This window comes from Nomascus leucogenys, chromosome X, assembly GCF_006542625.1.
Source record: "Nomascus leucogenys isolate Asia chromosome X, Asia_NLE_v1, whole genome shotgun sequence".
Classification (NCBI taxonomy): Eukaryota; Metazoa; Chordata; class Mammalia; order Primates; family Hylobatidae; genus Nomascus; species Nomascus leucogenys.
Window position 1 is genome coordinate 96,899,401 of NC_044406.1, and position 15,771 is coordinate 96,915,171.

A 15,771-nucleotide genomic window follows, 5' to 3' on the forward strand; every position below is an offset into this window, starting at 1 on the left:
TTATTGTGACAAGCTGCTAAATGGCTCCCGTTACCTATCTCGTGCCCTACAATCTACCTTCCATTCTGTTGCTGGGACAATCTTTCTAAAATGCACACCTGACTGTGCTACTACTCTGCTTAAAGTCCTTCCAGAGCTTCCCCTCGGTCTTCAGAATGAAATGGAAACCTTTGATCTTAATGATTTCGCCCGTCCTTCCTTTCTCACTGCATCCACTACCACTTGCCCATGCAGTCACACAGAACTATTTTTGGCCACCTGATGACACCTTGCTTTCTTCTGAAGAAAGAAGAAAGCCTATATATATATATATATATATATATATATATATATATATATATTCTCTGCCTCCCCATCCTCCACACCCTTTCCTGCCCACTTTAAATGCTCCTCTTCTGTGCTTTCACAGCATTCATGTTTATCCCAGTGTGTTATAATTTCCTGCTGTCTTGTCTGTTTCCCCCATTAAACTGGAAGCAGCTTGAGAACTGGGATTGTGCCTTAGTCATCTCTGTACTCCCCAGGGCCATAGCACCAGAGCCATGGTTAAATCTATGCTTGTTGAATGACTGAATTAATGAATGAATGGAGTGAATGAGAGAAGAAAAAGCTCTCACTTGGGAAGTTTAGTGACATGAGCTGTATGGTATCTGATTCTTGGCTGAATCTGCTGCAGTTTTTCCCTATGACTACAGTGCTATAAAAATATGTCTGCACGTGGATAAAGACTGGAAGAGAACTTTCCACACAAAACTAAGAGTTGTGTTAGAGTGGTGAGTGATGGATGCTTTTTTCCCCATTTTCAAAATGTTCTTTAGTGCTGCTTTTGGATTGTTTTGGCAATGTAGCAGACATTGTAGAAATGGAACGTGGGGCTCCCATGGAGGAATCGACAACCAATATGTATTGATGCCCCCTGTACTCTTCTGGGTTCTGGGTGCTGTGGGGAGACGGGTGGGTAAAGGCGACTCATTCTGACTCGGGTTTGCCTGGTCAGGAATCTTGCCAATTAGGTTGGATTTGCTGGAATAAAATGAGAACTTTCAAGAGTTTTCCACGCTCCTGGGTTGAGGTATTTCTTTTCTCCCAAAGCTGGGCCGCAAACAAAGATGGCTTTTGTTTGCAGTAAAATACTCATTCCTTCAATTTTGTCCTGCAAAGTGACTTCTATATCTTTGGGAGTCAGGTTTGCTGAGTGGGGAAACTGATTTTCCATGCTTCATTGATTTAGAAATGACCAAAAATGTTTGCCTTTTCTGGCTCTTGAATAAAATGTTTAGGAATTTCATTGGCAAGATGATGAAATTATTCTTTTACTGCTGCAAGATTTCCAAAACTATATATCGTGAGTTAACTTAATCCAGAAGAGGCAAAAAAAAAAATGGGAAGCAGACTCAGATGATGAATGCTCTGCCTTAATTGGGTGCTTACTCACTCTGCCGTGGCAAGGCACTGTGTTCTGGACTTTGGAGCTATCTCATTTAAAACTCTCAACAGCCTGTGGGGAAGGGACTGTTATTGTTCTCATGGTAGAGATGGTCATAGACGCTCAGCTCTGAAATCATGAGACCAGGATTTGAAGCCGAGTTCAGCTGGTTCCATGGGCACACACTAACTATTTAGCAACAGCGCCTCTAGACTAGTCTGGCTACAAAGGGACAGAGGTATGTATTTATTTTGATTAACGAACCCTTGTTTAATGTTTACCATGTCCCGGGCACATGGTAACTGCTTTACAAATGTTAAATTACTCCTCATAGACAACCCTGTGAGGAGGTACTATTATTAATATCATATGACAGGTGGGAAAATGGAGGCACAGGGGTGTTAAATCACTTGCCCGGGGTCACTCAGGCTAGCATGTGACAGAGCTAGAGTTACCATCCAAGTGGCCATGTTCAGGTGTGTGGCCCATTACCTCGACTCTGTGCTGGTTAGCGTGCTACCGCCTGTGCCCTGTCTGCATAGCTCTGGCTCAGAAACACTGAAGACATGGGCCTCTTTTTGTAGTTTTGTAACAGATTTGTGCTTTTAAAAGTATTTTCCACCATTAAAGCCCTACGTTCTGCTTCTAAGGGTCCCGTGGGGTTGGTGGGAAGGGTGAATACATACTCCTGTCCTTCTATAGCAAGAGTAGCTTAGAGGCTAGGTTGCCCAGTGGTTAGAGCATGCCCATGGTGCCAGCTGAACTCAGCTTCAAATCCTGGCCTCATGATTTCAGAGCTGAACCTCTCTGAACGTCTGTATCACTATCTTTGCTAAAGGAAGAGGAAGCTTTCTCCCGATATCTTCATTTACTTCCAATTTTCGGTTTTTGGGGGAGAGCTGGGTTTCCTCCACAGCTAGGCACTGGGTGGCGAAGGGCTTTTGGACTGTCACCACTTTTCATTCAACAGAGACTTCAGGATAGCACCCTTCAAAGGCAGTCTGTTTGGGGTCACCGGGAACAGACAGAGTGCTCTTCCCTATCGCACTCATCCCACCTAGTCCCATCTATCCTTACCCACTCTGAATCCCTCCTCTCGGCACTGCCTCATTCCCCAGAGCCAGGCCTAGACGATGGCGGCTGCTCAGCTCGGAGGGAGGGGGAGTGAAGAGGCAGCAGGCCCAACCCGCCAGCTTGAAAGCTTCATTTGACAGGGGAGGAGGCACATCTGGTTTGGGTTTTCAATTCAATTCAACAATGATTTATTGTGGGTCTGCCAGCTGCAGAGGTTCTGGGCTAGGCTAGGCCGCAAGAGATGCAAAGATAAGTAAAATATTGTCGGTGCCCTTAAAGGAGTTTTCTAGGTTGTAGGGGTGTGTAGACCCAAATGAGCATTTTTCTAATGTGATAAGCCCTGTGCTTAGCAGTTTACCTTGCCTACATTATTATGTCTTTGCATCTTCCCAGCAGGTTTTGTGACGGAAGTGGGTAAACTATTATCACTTCATTTTATACACATGAGGAAACAGAGCCTCAGAGAGGAAGAGACTGGCCCAAGGTCACATGGTTAAGAACGGAGCAAACCAGTTCTGGAACTATTACATTCTTCTGCTCCCCAGAGATGACGAAGATGATGATGATGACGAAAAACACTTACTGAGCTCTGGAGGCCAAGTCTTGTGCTATGTGGGCTGCAGATATTATTTTATTGGCAACTTCCAACATCCCATTGAGGCTGATGTTGTTATCCCTTTTTGTAGAAGGGAAAATGGAGGTAGCCTTGGGAAGTGATGGAGTTGGAATTTGAAACCAGGTCATTCCAGTCCACCGGCCTGTACCATAAAAGAGGTGGACACAGAGTGCCATGTTCAGGGGCAAGAGCAATGAATTGTGCCTGGAAAAGCTTCATGCCAGAGATGGCATTTACATTTGGCCTTGAAGGGTGAGATGGGGTTATGATTGGTAGAGTTGGGAGAGAGGGCATCCCAGTCAGAAGGGATATTCTGAGCAAAGAACCCAAAGAGATGACTCGTGGAGCATTTTGATTGAGAGGCTGTAGGTTCATCCGGCATGCAGGCCGGGGACTCTGGGTGCAGAGGAACAATGTGAAGGAAACCAGAGATACGCCTGATGGTCTAACACATTTTTGTCAAGTTCAGGTTCTTATTTTTTTAATTAAGAGCAGGTACTCTGCCCCAAAGGCTTTTCAAATGATACTGTCTTGCAACCCATGAGCAAACACACTCGAGACTCTCAATGTGTAAGTACTACTGTGCTGAGAGCTGCGGTGAATACAAAAGAAAACAACTCAATTCCTCAAGCGTGTGCCGAAGGCCCCCGTGTGGTTGAGGAGGCAAGATACACACAATCAGGAAAAGCAGCAGCTAGCACAGGCAGTTAGTGATCGGGGCCAAATGAGTTTTTCCAGCCGTCAGATTTCAAGCAACATGAACGAGAGGAAGGCAGGCAAGCTTAAGGCCGGGTGGGGCAATCAGTGTAGCTAGCGTCAGGGGCTCTGGCGAGGCCTCCCTTCCCCAAACTGCCACGGTCTCCAACCATGTCTTGATCTCCCAGAGTTTGTTAGGGAAGATGGGACCTTATGGGATCAGAGACAGCCCATGGGAGCTGGGAAACGGAGCCGAATACCTGATATTCCTGATCCTCCAATTTTCTACACTTAGTCTCATTTCCTGGCAGCTCCTCCAGCTGCTGAATTGTATGTGTATGTGTGAGCCGTATTTTAAATTAAGCAGTGAGTTCTTTCAGCTCATCATAAACATGCTAAAAAGCTTCAGCCACGGCCTGAGCCCACCCCCGCCCTTTACACACACAGGCAGCAGCTGGGGCCACTCGACCCCACACTCTAATGTGCATTGCCTATGACTCACCAACAAAAACGACTGTATGTTTCAGTCTCCCTGGGTAGCTGATTCCTAGTTGTGGTGGGAAATCTCAGTCCGATTTGGAAGGCAAAGGGCCTCAGCCCCGCCCTACTGACTGTGAATTCTACAACATATGGAGCGCCTACCTTGTGCAAGGCATTGTGGGTAAGTCCATTCATCTCTCTGGGCTTTCCATTTCCTCAGCTTCAAAATGCATGTACTAATCCTGCTGGCTTTACCTCCCTCCTAGGGCTCTGTGTCTCAGCCACACTGGTCTTTCCATTTCTGCAACATTCTCGGTCTTTTCCCGCCCCAGGGCCTTTGCACGTGCTCCTGCCTGGACTGCCCTTCCTCTTGCTTTTGGCATGGGAGGCCCCTTCCTAACCTTTCAGTCTCAGCTTAATGTTACCTCCTGAGAAGAGCCTTCTCTGACCACCCACAGTTAGATGCCTCCTGTTCCTCCCTTACATTTCTTTTATTAGCAATGGTTCCTTAACCCCACTTACTGCTCTGGGTAATTATGTCTATTTATATTTGTCTATTTATGGTATGTCTCTCCCACTGGAATGTAAGCTCCAAGAGGACAGGGACCTTGTCTGTGTCACTCAGCAAAGTGTCCCTCTCCTCTAGAGTGGTGCTTGGCACATAGTAGGCTGACATAAGCAAAACCATCTGGAAAATATTTTCTTCCTGAGGTTCTTGCCAGACATATGGTTGCTGAGGGAAAAATTATGGCAGAACTGTGTCATTCCATAGGAAAAAAAATCAGGCTAAAAGGGAAGAGTTTGTTGAAAACAGTTCTGTTTTAGAAACCAGTCCTTGGAGTCTCATCGCCAGACACGGTCTTATGAAATTAAACAAAAGAAATAAAAAGCATAAAAAGCTAAGTTTTTATTGGGTATTTACTATGTGCCAGGAACTGTTCTAAGTGTTCGACACAGATTATCTCATTTAATCCTCATCATAACCCAATGACGTCAACTCTATTATTAGCTCCATTTAACAGACGAAGGAATTGAGGCTCTGGGATGTTAAGAAAAGTGCCCAAGGTCACACAGCTAGCAAGAGGCAGAACCAAAAGTTGAACTCAAGGCAGTCTGAGTCCAGGTCCACAAACTAAATCATCTATGCCACCTGCAGCCCCCACCTCATGTTACCCTACACCTCCCACGCCACCCCCAGGCACGATTCTACTACAGCACTGGCCACATTGCAGAACAGGGGTTTGTTTACTTGTCTGTCCTTCCTATTAGATGAGGAGCTTCTCAAGTGCAGAGACTGGATCTTATTCATTTTTGCTTCCCCTGTGCCTGAAAGAGAGCTTGTTCTGGAATAGCTACCAAGGAATATTCGTTGAATGAGCAAATGAGTGAGGGAGTAAATGAATCCATATTCCTTAATATTTTCAGGCTTCAGGCTTATGGGCTCATGTGTATTTCCCTGGTCAAGCATAGCACTGGGCACAAGGGTATTCTGGTGCAAGAGGTCCCTCTCACCACAGGGTACAAGGAAGACTAGCTCTGACTGGGAAAACCAAAGCAGTGTTCCACAGAGCAAGGGGCTTGATCCAAAAGGTTTCATTTTGTCATCGGTCTAAAAAGTAGCTGGACCTGTTTAGGACTTAAACAAACTTTCAGTGTTCCAATCCCATCTCAAATCCTTTGCAGAATGAGGCAGGGTGTGGGGAGGTGGTGGTCGGGCAGTTATAAATAAACAAATACCCACAAACCGGCTGGTTTTTTAAACAGAATTTGCTTCAGTCAGTGCTGCACCACATTTTCCCAACTGGCCTCCGTCGTGAGAACAAGTGGGAACTTTCATACTGAATGGCTTTATTTTTATTCCGACCAAATGAATGGCAGGAGTTTTGGCTCAGGAGGCAGGTTTCCGATCCTCAGCACACAGTTTGCTGCCCTACTGTGCCCCGTCCATCACACACAGCGCCCTGCACAACATACCCAGTCATTGCATCTGCTGCCTCAGCCCTTGAAAATAATTGGGTCATTGTTTTATTACACCAGCGAGAGAGCTGCAAGCCTGTTAGGATTATGTCATTGATATTTGCGTGAAAAGGCAATCATGATATGCTGGTCATTTAACACAGCTGGGAATGCAACTGTGTTGTCATTGTTTAAGGTTCTCATCCAGCCCCTCTGACTTTGTTGCACAGCCCAGCCAGTGTAAATGGATCACTCTGATGTATGTCACCTTTAAAATGCTTTCTAGCCCTTCAAGGGACCAAGCGGGATTTAACTCTTTTCATGCACTTGGACTTTGCTGCTTGTAGGCACAGCAGTCTGAAGGTGAGAGATGCTTGCTTTTCATGCGTGTGGGAGTTGTACACCCTAGTGGCAGGATGCTGCAATACAGTGTCATTTGTTCACTAACTGCTGATCAGAGCCAAGGACAATTTTGGCTCAAGAACAAATGAGACCTAATGTCTGTGAGGGAAGACTATGTAGATAAGTCACGGGTCAGAGTTGTGTTGTGACTTGTATTGTGTGCTAGTTTCTGTAGGACTTGTGCTTTCATTGCAATTGTCAGTATGCCTAAGCAGGGGCCTCTGCTAATGAAATTCGAGCATATTTGCATTTATCGACAGGTATTACTGATGGCAGAACATCTTATTTCCACACAAGGCAATGAGTAACATTGACTATAGAAGTGTAAACAAAGCTCAAATTCGTGTGCCAATTTGTCTATTTCAACTCATCGATCCTCTTCTTCCACTGGCATGCTAGCCTGAGTTTTATGGCATATGGCCATTAAAGTATTCTTCAAAGGAATCTGTTGCAGACACCTGTTCATCCCTCTTCTGGTCCTGGTCCTTGCCAAACCAGCTCTGTGCCTTTGCCAACCACCTTGAGGTGTGACAGGAAAAGCTGACCCAATAAGGGAGTCAACTGAAGGGATGGAGTGGCTTAGATGCAAATCGCCAAATCTCAATGGCCATGGCTATAAGGAACACAGGTTCCTGAAGTTTTCTTGGCAACTGGCTCCAACTCCTTTGCCTTCTGGGTGCTTTGGTATTTGTGTTGTTCTAAGTTCCCAGTTTTGATCTATTTTTGCCTTATGGCTGCAGCTTCCCTTTCTGGAAAATGGGGCTCTGGCTGGGATCAAATGAGAGAACACACCCAGACTTGGCATAGTGCCTGGCACAGAGTAAGTGCTCAACAAATGGTAGCTGTGGTTTCTTTTTCCCTGCCCAGGTTTCTTCTGGTTCTGTTCTCTGTACCTCCAGTATTGGCCCACAACCAGGACCTGTTCCCTCCCCTGACTGGCAAGTCAGATTACCTGGCCCTCAGACAAGCTGGGCTCCCTTTTCTGGCAGCCTTTTGTTGTCCTTACCTGTTGCCATGTGCCACTCAGTGTAACCACAGGCAGACCTCTGCCAATTGCTGACTTTAACCTATTGAATCCTGGCAGAGAAGAGTAAGTTTGCAGACTGGAATTTGCATGTCTGGGCCAGATACGAGACCAGGAGGCAAAGCCCTATTTACCTGTCCTCCCCAGTTGTGAGCAAATCACCCACATTCTGGTTAAAACCAGATGTTTCACACCCATGACTGCAATGCCACACATCAAACAGTTGCTTACAAAGAACACAAAGTGGTTTTCACATCAGAAATGTAACCTGCAGGTCACTTCTCAAATTTCCTAGCAGCAACTACCATGCCTGGGTATTTTTCCCTTAAAAATGACAACCTTGTTGGGTCTCTTGTAGGGACTTTAATTTGGAAGCCCTGGGAGAACTTATATGCTCTTTCCAAGAGGGTCTCTGATGGTTTTAACCCACATGGAGTTAATATATTGGAAAAGATAAGAGATCTTCCCCAAACTCACCTGCTCCTTGAAAATGCTATTCAGTTGCCTTGGCGAACAGCCAATCCAAACATTAAAAAAGAGATAGAGAATGCAGGAATCCTAAATGCTATTCTCAGTGCATGTCCAAACAAGAACTGGGGGCTGAGGGGCAAAGAACAGAAAGAGGAGAAAAGACAGTTTTTGTAGCCTAGGCCGTGAGTTGATCCCACCCTGTCATGTCCTGTACCCTTCATGCTCATAAAGAAGACAGAGGAGGCCGGGCTCGGTGTCTCATGCCTGTAATCCCAGCACTTTGGGATGCCGAGGCAGGCGGATCACCTGAGGTCAGATGTTGGAGACCAGCCTGGCCAACATGGCGAAACCCTGTCCCTACTAAAAATACAAAAATTAGCCGGGCGTGGTGGCACATGCCTGTAATCCCAGCTACTCGGGAGGCTGAGGCAGGAGAATTGCTTGAACCTGGGAGGTTGAGGTTGCAGTGAGCCGAGATTGTGTCTTTGCACTCCAACCTGGGCAACAGAGTGAGACTCAGTCTCAAAAAAAAAAAAAGAAAAAGAAAAAGAAAGAGGAAGGAGAAGGAGAAGGAGGAGAAGGAAAAGGAGAAAGAGAAGGAGAAGGAGAAGATGTGGTGGCATCATGACTTTTCTGCTAGGGTTAATTGCTCAGCCTGAGAGGCTCTCCAGGCTGGCAGGTCACACTAGAGCCAAGAGTGAAGGGTCCATTCAGTAAGGTCACTGCCATGATCAGTTCTCAACCACTTTAACTCAGTTTTTCTGTTGCTGCTTTGTTGGTTAGTGGTGTGTTTGTTTCTACCCATTTGGGAGAAGGGTAGGAAAGGAACCAAGATGATCAACTATTCCGTATGTGTCAGGCCCTGTACTTGTCTTTTCAAACACTTATTCACACTCTGAGGGACTCTCTCAGGTCCAGCAACTGTGTAGCTATGATGTGAAATAGCAGCTTCTCTCTATGCATTCACTGGGAAGGGTTTGTTCTGATCACGCAATTTTTTCCAGTGCTTCCAACGTTAGGTGTTGCATGGTAAGAAACAGGTGGTTAAGTATTGAGACAGTTCTTATTTGGAATTGTCTCTTCCTCCTTCTCCTCTCAGGCAGATGCTAAAGGATGTCTGTAGTTTTTTCATGGCATTTTGCTAAAGATGCACATTCATTAATTCATCAAATAGCTTTTTTTGAGACATTATTATGAGTGAGGTGTTGTGCTATGATATGCTTTATATACCATATCTTATTTCATCCTCACCACAAAGCTGTGAGGTAGGTACTATCATTATCTTAATTTTACAATGAAGAGACTGAGGCTCAGGAAACATAATGCAAGGTCACACTCAGTTAATAAGTTGAGAGCTAGGATTCAAACTCAGGTTTATCTGACTCAGTTACACCACACTTCCTCCACATAGCACATTGTGGGCCTGTCACAGCTCTTGAGGACAAAATTCATCCTTAGAAAAGTTTTCTTACTCCACTTTTTGCTGATACTACTGCTGCTGCTGCTGCTGCTGCTGCTACTATTATTACTACTACTGCTACTGTTTCTCCTCCTCTATTTATCCAGAACTGCATTTTTCCAGCACTTCTAGGTGCTTTGAACCCAGCTACCAGTTGTAGAGTTCAAACCCAGGCCTGCATGAGTCCCTTGCACCCATTCTACTTTTCTGCACTGCTTGTAATGTAACCCAGGAGGTATGGGACATCCATAACTCAGGTAGGTAATTGACTGCAAGCTTAACATTCACTCACCAATCATTTATTGAGCACATATTAGATGAGCAACCTATGGCTCCTGCCCTGGAGTTGTTCATAAGACCTTCCAGGCAGACAGCTATGGGACGAATACAGTTGAATTTATTAAATCTACCTCAGGCAAAAAACCAAGCATGTAATTATAAATAGTATATCAGAGTATGTGTAAATGGGGTTCTGTAAAAGGTTTGAAAGAGGCAGGCCTGGGTTAGTGTTGAGAACAAGGAGCAAGAAGCCTCTGCCACCAAATAACAACATGAGTGTTGTCCCGTTAATCTCTCTGGGCTTCTGTTTCCAGATCAGGGACCTCAAAATAATAGTCATAGTCACCATTTATTGAGTACTTTACCGTTAACCAGGCAGTATGCTAGGTGGTTTTCGTTTAGTCTTGACAACAGTATTCTCGCTTTCCCTTTTCTACAGCTGAGACTCAGAGACGTTAGGTAATGTCTAGGTCACACAGCTCTTCAGTGACCAGTTGTTTCTATGTCAGAATCCTCTTATAATCACTGAGTTGTATCGCTTCCCTTGCCTCCTGCTCCCAAGTCAAGTATTCTCTACTATGTCGCCTGAAAATTAAAATTAAAATCAAGGATAATCTTGTTCAACTGAGCCAAGAGGATAAACATTAGAAATAGCAATTAGTAGATAGAAATGTTGCCAGGAAGAGCTATACAAAAGCATAGAAAGGCAACCAAGGGAGTTAATGATGGGGGTGTGGCAGGGGTTGCATGTTGATGGGTAATTGGATCCTGGCCAGCTCTTACCTTCTTCCTTCACCTTCCCACTCTGCAATTTCTCAGGCTTCTCTAGAGAGCACAACCCACCTAGAGACAGCCTGTGCTGCCACAGGAGGGCACCAGGCCAGGAATGGCAGGCCTAGGGCAGTGGGGCTCTGGGCTGGGAACCATAAATAACCACTTTAATGAAAACCAGCTTTGGCCAAAAGCCTTGTCATTTCTTAAGAGGTTCTGTGCTTCTTCTAACGACCTAGTTACTTGAGAAAGGCCTAGCCTAACATATACAACAACAATAACAGTTGCCCTATAGTGAATACTTACTATGGGCCAGGGCCTTTGCTAAACACTCACTAATTCATTTAATCCTCACGCAGCCCTACAGGAGCAAGTACTATTATTTCCCCCACGTTACAGAGCAGGCATCAGGCTGAGAGAGGCTAAGTCATTTGCTCAAGATCATACAGCTGGTTGGAGCTGGAATTTGAAGCCTGAAGCATCTAGTTCCAGGGCCTGAGCTCTTTAATTCCTATATTTAATGAATGTCTGTCGAAGGAATAAACAGATGAATGAATAGAAAAATGTATTCATTTCACTTCACTTTAACATTTATTGAGTGCTCTGTGTCAGCTCCTGTGCTAGGCATTGAGGATTTGTAAGTTTAGCGCGCGCGTGCGTGCACACACACAGACACACACACACACAGACACACACACACACACACACACACACACACACACACACACACACACACATCCTGCATGGCCCCTGCCCTCCAGGGATTCACAAAAGCATTCTCTATTGTGGCTTGATTTCTTCTGGAGAGAAGTAATTTGAATGTCTTGAACAGCAGTTTTTAATGATGCTATTAAATTTAACCTAAAGCGGGGGTTGTGCACCGGTGAGCAAAGTGTTTCAAATGAGAATGTGTCTTTGATTAATCATCGATTCAGCCAGAGAATAGTTACCACCAGAAATGGAGCTGCAACTCCTATTATATTAGCTAACTCTTCTTCCATCTATCATGTCTCTATCTTGTCGAACCCTCCCACGATACAAAAGTTATCTGTACCCTAATGGACAATTATCCCATCCATCATTCCTGCTGGTCTTGTTGATTGCTGGTAGTCTACTTGCTCACGGAGGAGACTTACAAATAGTCATGACCAATGATGCACTGGAAAACTGCTCATTTTTAGACATTTTGAATCTATGTAGAATGAATTATTTTTCAGGCTGTACTTAAGCTGCATTTGCTTTGTTGGTTATGTAAGAGGAGATATGAATTCCTTACCTATGTGTGAGACATGGCGTCTAAATATTTTTAAATTCCTCTGGGCAGCAGCCCTATACATATTTGTTAAAATGATGAAAGAATAAAGTAAACATACCTAAAGTAATTCCAGAGGAGCAGGCTTCATACCTGGAGCTTGGGTGGGTGGCCATCATGTCAGGGTTGTCACCGTCTTCCTTTTCCTTTCTGAGTACTTTGAGGAGAATCCCAAGTTGATTAGGGTCAAGGTGAGGACTCATGGTGCTGAAAATAGGGATTGAGTGGACAATGAGAGATGCCTGTTGAATTCCCTGGGACTATTGCTATGAGATTTGAGGGCAGAAATGCCCCCCTCTCCCATGTCCTACCCTAAGCCTGGTAACACATTTAACTTTTTGTTACAGTAACTACCATGCCCAGTAAAATTGGAGTCACTGGTTGGCCAGGGCAAAAACCCAAGAGTTGTAGTTCACTCGTCTTTATTTCTCACCTCTACATTCAGCCAGTCACTAAGCCCTGCCACGTGTATTTCCTAAGCATTCATTGAATGTCACTTCTTTTCTCCATTCCTACTGCCAGGGCTTTAGTTCAGGACTCCTCCCACCTCCAGACATCTCTTGCCTTGATTCCTACAATACCTTCTGGTTTTCTCACCTTCTCTCCTTCCTCCTCTGTGACCATTCTCCCCAAAGTGGCCTGAGTGATGTTTCAAACATGCAAATCAAATCATTTCACACCTCCACCCCCTCCACTTAACACTTGTAAATAGCCTCCCAACACCTGAGACTTGAGGCTCTCAAAATGTGGGTCCTGGGGCCAGCAACACCAGCATCTCTGGCAACTTGTTAGAGTATGTACTCATTAGAGTACCTACTGAATCAGAAATTCTGAGTGCTCACCCCACTCTGTGTTTAACAGCCCTCCAGGTGATTCTGATGAGCACTCAAATTTGAGAACTGGCCCCCTAGAGCCATGGTTCTCAATCCTGGCTGCACATTCAAATAAATGGAGGGAGCTTTTAAAAGTTCTAATGCCTCTCCTGCAGAGTAATTAAATCAGTTTCTAGGGGTGGGATCCAGTCATAAGTATTTTTTTAAAGTTCCCCAGGTGCTTCTAATATACAGTCAAGGCTGAGAACTACTGCTCTATAGGATGAAGTCCAAACTCCTTAGCTTGGCATTTAAAGTCTATCTCTTTGGTCATAACCACCCCCAACCCCATGCTCTTGCTTGTTCATTCTAGAATTGAATCACAAGGAGTCATTTACAATTCTCTTAGAGCCACACACGGTCTCTTACCTCTGTGCATTTGCACACATCATTCCCACTGCTGTGCCCATCCCTTCCTCCCTCCCTTCACCCAGCCAACACCATCTCATCTACAACACATAGCTCAGAAGACACCTCTAAGGAACAGTTTTCCCCACCCATCCAGTCCGGGTTAGATGCCCTTCCTTTGTACTCCCACAGTGTCCACAACATAGCACTAGATACATTCTCTTGTTCTTCTCTGGTTAGTTGTCTGCTTTCTCTACCAGTCTGAGAGCTAGGATCCCCACCTGGCACACAGTAGATGTTCCATGATTCTGTACATCCTGTTCCCTCTTTTTGGAGTGACCTTCTGTGCCTTGTCTGTGGCCTTCAGGATGCAGCTCAGATATCACTTCTTGGGAATCTCAGAATTCTCTGTCTGGACCCTTTCTCTAGGCTCCCGCAACAATCTAAGTGTAATCTGATCCTAGCCCTTAGCACACAGGGCTATCAGGCTGCCATAGTCTGTTTACTTATCTGCCTCCCTCACTGAACTGTAAGTAACTTGAGGTTAGGGATAGAGCCTTGTACATTCCTGTATCCCAGCTCCTAGCACAAAGACTAACACATTATAGGTGCTCAGTAGTCATAACCATCTGCAGAATGAATAACTGAATCAATGATGACCTTTTCCTCTTCTCCTTATCATCAGCCACTATTTCTGTCCAGGCCCCCGTTGCTTTATTGCAATAGCCTTCTGACTATTTCCCATCTCTCCTTTCTCTGATGCCATCTGAACACTTCCCCCTCTCTCCAAGATGTGGCTTTCTAAAACCACAGTCACCCTATCCCTCCCCTGCTCAAACACTTTCAGTCATTCCTCATTGTCTGCAGGGCAAATATCAAAGTGGAATTCCAGATCCTTCCTTCCCAAGAGTGGTCTGCCTTCCCAACCATACCTCCCCCCATTCCCCTATGGAAGACCAGCCACATCATCTGAGGGTCCTGGTGCAAAATGAAAAGGTGAAACCCTGTGTTAAAAAATAATCAAGGATTTCAAGATAGCAGCAAAGGAGAGCATTAAACCAAGCATAGGGCTCTTCTGAGTTCAGGGTCCGATGCGACGGCACAGGTCTGCCCCTACGTGTATCCAGCGCACTGGCCAAATGCACTTGCTCCTCCTTCAACTGCTCTGTAGGTTCACTTTCTCCATGGCTTTTGTCAGGCTGTTCCATCTCTTCTACCCCACTGGCCAATTCAAAGCTTGTCTTCCCTGTAGATCCACCCTGTTCTTCAAGAATTGCTCAATTCTCATCTCCTACTGTTCCACACCACAGTAGTTTCTACCACACAGCCTGATATTAATAATTATTTTTATATGTGTGTAGTCTTGCCTCTCTACTGAATTTTAAGCTACTTGAGGGCAAGGACTCTATTTTGTTCATCTTAATTTTTTTTATAGACTTAGCATAGTACTTTGTAATCATCTCACTTGTTGAGTGACTCAGGGAAGAAATAATACAACTCTAGTCACTGAGTTTGCCAAAAAACAGTAGACACTGAAAACCTGATTTAAATCCCTCATTATTAGCTATGTAACATTGAAGGAGTCACCTCACTTCTCTTTGCCATCTATAAAAGGATGATACTTAGAGAAAACTTTTTTTTTTTTTTTTTTGACAGAGGCTTGCTCTGTTGCCGAGGCAGGAGTGCAGTGAGATGCAATCTTGGCTCACTGCAACCTCCGCCTCCTGGGTTCAAGTGATTCTCCTGCTTCAGCCACCCAAGTAGCTGGGATTATGGGCACATGCCACCATGCCCTGCTAATTTTGTATTTTTAGTAGAGATGGGGTTTCACCATGTTGGCCAGGCTGGTCTTGAACTCCTGACCTCAAGTGATCCGCCCGCCTCAGCCTCCCCAAAGTGCTGGGATTACAGGTGTTGAGCCACCATGCCTGGCCAGAAAAAGTAATTTTTTGTTAGTATCTTGTTCTTTGGCAATGTTTTCAAGATCTTCTTTTGTTTTTTAATACATGTAAAACTTATTTTATATTTTATATCACCTAATTGCACTACCTGAGGTCTTTGAAGACCTGATTCTGTTTTCATTGTTTCTGGCTTCATCGTGTTCTTTGTAATTTTGGATTTTGAGTTCATGTTCAACCTGACTTTATCCTTGGTAATCCTATGAAAACTGGGTTGTGAGCATGTTCTTCCAGGGAGGATTTGTGTTTGGTTCTTCCAAGTGCATCAGGGCACTATTAATCCAGGACTTCTTCCAGTGAATTGTTTAGTCCCAAAGGCAAGGGCCATGTCTTCTTTGTCTATATGATCCCAGGGCTTAACTCAGGGACTCGTAGATGCTCAACATATATTTGTTGATTGAGTGGATTAATGAATATGGTACTTTACCAGCTTCTCTTGGAAGCCCAATAAGAATTGTGACCTCTGGTATTAACAAAGAACAGTAGGCACACCAGGAAAATAATAATTACTAACATTTATTGAGCAACGATTATGTGTCAGGTATCATTCTAAGTGCTTTGTGTGTATTAACTCATTTAATTCTCACTGTGATGCTGTGAGGTAGGTTACTATTATTATCTTCACAT

At 44.7% G+C, this 15,771-nt stretch overlaps 1 protein-coding gene across 1 annotated transcript in view; it reads left to right on the forward strand.

Annotated features, from left to right (window-relative positions):
• Positions 1-3,912: 3,912 nt before the first annotated feature.
• RTL9 (retrotransposon Gag like 9) overlaps positions 3,913-15,771 on the forward strand; it is a 37,582-nt gene continuing 25,723 nt past the window's right edge. The window contains exon 1 of the mRNA XM_004092488.3: positions 3,913-4,473. The gene's annotated coding sequence lies outside the window, so the exon portion shown is untranslated. The remainder of the gene's footprint in view (positions 4,474-15,771) is intronic.